Here is a 5,187-nt window from a genome sequence, read left to right on the forward strand (position 1 = left end):
TTGTAAATTGATTCTTAATCATCTGAAAAAGAAAATGAATATGCGTCTAAATTTTGGTAGCAAAAACATTAACCGATTAGCTTTGATTCTGCACTTTGAACTGATGTTGCACTTTGTATTGATGTTGCACTTTGTACATTAATTTTGGTTCTACTTTATGTTTATAAATTGGTTTACGCACAATTATGCATCTACATTATGCGTTAACAACCAATTCTGCATCTACCTTGTTTGCTAAGTGATGCTGCATTTGTTTGTGCGCTAAGTGATGCTGTATCTACTTGCTTGCTAAGTGATGTTGCATAAAGCTTGCGCACTAAGTGATGCTGCATATAGCTTGTGTGCTTAGTGATGCTGCATCTAGCTTGTCATTTATATGACTTCTTATTATTGTTTCATTTTTTTATGACAATGACGACAATAGTAAAACATCTTGCAATAAAAAATAAATCAACTTCTCATGCCGTAAAGCGTCGAGCAACAGATGAGAACTATGTTCAAATAAGACTGAATCTCTTGGACTTTGCAGAACTAATACAATAGGTCAAGCCAAAACTTAAAGAAAAACCAGAAGTCTTGAGATTCATATATTAGTCACATTTTGGCAGACTAGTGAAAGCTTACATAAAAGGTGAATTACAAATGAAGAAATCAAATTGGGATGTCATACATATAGTGATATGGTATCACATTGAAAAGGGAATGTTCAAATTCAAAAATGGATATTGCAAAGTAAATGTTGATGATGGCCAACGTATATTTGGGATCCCAAACCAAAGCAGAGAAGCCCATCAGTCAACAAGAGACTCAAGAATCCCAAAGTCGAAAGAAAACAGATTTGTTGATAAATACTTCTCGAAAATGACAAGAATTGGTAGCAGAGAAATTGCACAAGCAATTCAAGTTGCATTAGATACTAGGACAATAGAAGGGGATCAAGATGTAGCCTGCCTTATAATTCTATATTTGCTAAACACAAAGTTGCTTGGGAGTTCAGCAGAGAAACTCCCTTGGAGTTTGGCCAAGAATTGCAACTCCATTGATAACATAAATCAATACAACTGGATCAAGGAAACAACAAGATACTTGATGGAATCAATCAATAGAACACATAAAAGAAAAATACACAAACAAACAACCGTTAGTGGCATTGTTTTACTTTTACGGGTAAGCAAACAAAAACTAATAAATAAAAAATCAGTTTTTGTCTTATTTTACAAAAATATACAAATCTCTAACTTTTATTTTGTCTATAGTATTGGATTTGTGGTCACACCACAATCATCAACCCAATAGAAAGAAAGGAGAAACGCTCGCCAACATCAATGAAGTGGGATTTGGAAATTCTACATGAAAAAATCTATAAAGAAGCAAATGAAGATTTGGAGGTGAAACTGATACTACATATACTTTTATGTAAAACGTGATTCTACATGTACTTTGTGTGAAAAGATATTCTACATGTACCTGTTGTGTGTTGTTTTCAAACAAAGTATAAAAAAACATAGCTCTTTAAACTTTCACAGATGGAGAATGCAAAACAAATTCAGGAGTCAATAGAACAGGGCCCAGAAGATGATGATGACGACGTTGTCGATCCTCCGCCTGCATCAAAAAAGAGGAAAATGGAAAAGAAAGTAGCTAAGAAGGGACCAAAAGCAAAGAAGGCTCAACCGTAAAAATAAATAATTAGTGCCTCAACATGAAGATCCAGAAGAAGTTGAAATGGTAGTGGGACATAAACAAATAGCCAATAAGGATGAAACCATAGCGGCACTTAAACTTTTTGAAAGGTGATGTTGATGATGCTGATGATGAAAGAATTGTTTCAGATGTGCCAAAAAAAAGCAATGATCAAACAGATGATGAAGAATTTCAAATGGCACTATCTGCGTGGATAATAAAAACACGAAACCAAGATAAGCTAAAAAGTCAAGACGATGACCTAACAGACAAAATGGTAAATCCAAAAACAAGCTAATTCTGCTTAAAATTTGTATTTATATTTTACATAAAATCATGAGTTTGCCATAAAAAAAAATTTAAATGTCATAAACTGAATGATTATGGTATAACTGATGCTGCATACTAAGTCTTGTACAAGTAATAATGCATGCTAAAAACTTATATAAGTCTGGTATAATTGATGCTGCATACTAATTATGTTATAACTGATGTTGCATACTAATTCTTGTACAAGTAATAATGCATGCTAAAAACCTAGTCAGGTATAACTGATACTGTATACTAATTGATATAACTAATAATGCATACTAATTCTTGTATAAGTAATAATGAATGCTAAAAACTTATATAAGTCTGGTATAACTGATTATGCATACTAATTCTTGTATAAGTAATAATGCATGCTAAAACATAGTCTGGTATAACTGATGCTGCGTACTAATTATGGTATAACTGATGTTGCATACTAATTCTGGTATAAGTAATAATGCATACTCAAAACTTATACAATTCTGGTATAACTGATGCTGCATACTAATTCTTGTATAAGTAATAATGCATGCTAAAAACTTGGTCTGGTATAACTGATGTTTATTACTAATTCTGATATAACTAATGCTGCATACTAATTCCTGTAGAAGTAATAATGCATGGTAAAAACTTAGTCTGGTATAACTGATGTTGCATACTAATTCTAGTATAACTGATGTTGGATACTAAGTGTGGTATAACTGATGTTGTATACTAATTCTGGTATAACTGATGATGTATTAATTTTGTTTTAATTGATGCTGCATACTAAGTTTGGTATAATTGATGCTACATACTAAACCTTGTATAAGTAATAATGTATGCTAAAAACTTATACTAAGTATGGTATAACTGATATGCATACTAAGTTTTTATCTTTGTGATTATAATATGTTGGTACCATATATTGGGCCTCGTCTTTGGGCCTTATTACTGAGCCCATAACCCATGTAAGAGGGGAAAACAACCCTTATTCTATAAAAGGGACTGTCCCTCACCCTCATTGAGGTGACAATGTCTCACATCTAGGGATGGGCAAATACTCATTGGTTATGCGTAACCGCGGTTACCCGCCCATTTAAATTAAACGGTTACGGTTATGGGTAACCGTTTAGATAAATAAACGGTTATGGGTATAACCGTTTACCCACGAAATTTAAATGGGCGGTTATGGGTATTAACCATGGTTATAAACGGGTAACCGTTTACCCATTTATTTTATATATGTAAAACTAACGCAAAACATGTTCTCGATCCAATAATACTTAGCACCTAATAAATTAGCAAGGAATTCATCGGTCATTTTCTTAATAACACTACTACATGAATGATGATTCTCATCATCAAGGAATTGGCCAAATTAATTTAAATTCCTTGCGGGTAACCGTAAAATTGACAGAAATGCTTTGATTGAATTGTCTTCTAAACAATTTTTGTAACCCAATAATACTTAGCAAATATTATATTTACCTTCATTGGTAACAGTTAAAAATATTGTCCGTAAACTATTATTTCAATTATTGGAATGGTATAAGGACTTAAAAAATTAAAATATGGAAATATATGATGAATGTACCTATAACGGTGTTTAATTGTCAAAAAAAAAATTATAACAATTTTTTTTTTATTTTCAAGTTGTTAAAAACATGTAGACGGGTGAAAAAAGGGTAATGGTAAAAAAAAAAAACAGATAAACGGGTTAAAAATGATAAATGGGTAAATGGGTATTAAACAGTTACGGTTAAATGGGTATGCGGTTATGGATATGGTTAACCGTTTATAAACGGTTATGGGTATGGGCATAACCGTTTAGGCAATTACCCAACGGGTAAATGGTTATGCGGATATGAGCATAAATGGTTATGGGTAAATTAACCGCGGTTACCCGCCCGCATAACCATTGCCCATCCCTACTCACATCCATATAGCCTCACAACAATATAGAGGGCAATACCCTCTCAGCCAAACAAAGAGTAAAATGGCAAGGGCCGCATCCACAGAAAGCTCCATTGCCGATCTATTGTAATCCATACATTCATACAGTGAAATGGAATCAACATCAGTGTGGACGTAGCCCAAACATTGGGGTGAACCACGATACATCTTTGTGTTCTTATGCGTTTGTGTGATTCATGGCCGGATTTACGTTGGTCTAAGATCCTCCGGATTTTGTGCATCAACATTTGGCGCTGTCTGTGGAAAACGACACGAAAAGCTATGTCGGTTCTCTTTCATTTTTTTCATCTATCCACCGTGAATCTGCACAACCTAAGAACCTAAAAACCTCACTCTTTGGGCTTTTCTAGAATACCTTCGCAAACCTCCAACCACCTCTCTCTCTTCCATTGAACCTTACCTGAAAAAAGCAGACTCGTCAATCCATCACCATCTCAAATCCCTTCCGTACTTGGACCACCTCAAATCCCTACAACCAAAGAAAATCAATTGCCGTCTTTTGTCGTTACTTTCACAAATCTCAGCAGAAAGTCATGGGGGAAAATGGTGTACCATTGCCAAAATTGGGATGTCAATGATCCAGCATCAGTTGAAGGATTCACTGTAATCTTTAACAAGGCTAGGACTGAGAAGAAAACGAGTGGTAGACCTGACTCACCACCAAAGGAGGACCACACATATAAGCAAGGAGCAGTTCTTGGAAAGCCTCCATCTAAAAAATGGTTTTGCTGCATGCGTGCGGAGTCATGAGGAAGCACCACCACCACCACTCACTTCGAGAACTTCCCGGTATTCCCTCAAACAATTCTCATGACCAATTACCGAATGCAGTCAGTCCGTGTAGGCACCACGATCTTCTCGGAAATGGTCAACAAAGTCGACTTCTTGGCCACCCCTTTCAAGATATCTACTGACAAAAAGATATCCACCGATTTCTTTCTTGCGGTCGGGCATGATCTGGCAACGTAATTTTTTGGCGGGCAATTGAAGCTGGATGTGGATGGGTATGTTGTGACGGAGCAGGGGACAATGGAGACCACCTTGAGAAGAGTTGTTACGGTGGGAGATGTTCAGGACAAGAAGCACTGGCAGGCTATCACTGCTGCTTGAACAATTTTCGAGCTTCAGTTCAACATAAAGGTCAGCGGTAGGTGGCAAATCTCTGGCTTTCATAATCCTGACATAGAGATACTGGGAGAGAATGAGCGACGGTCCTAGATCTTTAAAGACAACCTC

At 35.7% G+C, this 5,187-nt stretch overlaps 1 pseudogene; it reads left to right on the forward strand.

Annotated features, from left to right (window-relative positions):
• The first annotated feature begins 4,484 nt into the window (after nucleotides 1-4,484).
• LOC103420025 (protein NOI4-like) lies at nucleotides 4,485-4,705 on the forward strand (annotated as a pseudogene).
• The last annotated feature ends 482 nt before the right edge of the window (nucleotides 4,706-5,187 follow it).

Source organism: Malus domestica, chromosome 15 (genome assembly GCF_042453785.1).
Source record: "Malus domestica chromosome 15, GDT2T_hap1".
In the NCBI taxonomy this organism is placed as follows: Eukaryota; Viridiplantae; Streptophyta; class Magnoliopsida; order Rosales; family Rosaceae; genus Malus; species Malus domestica.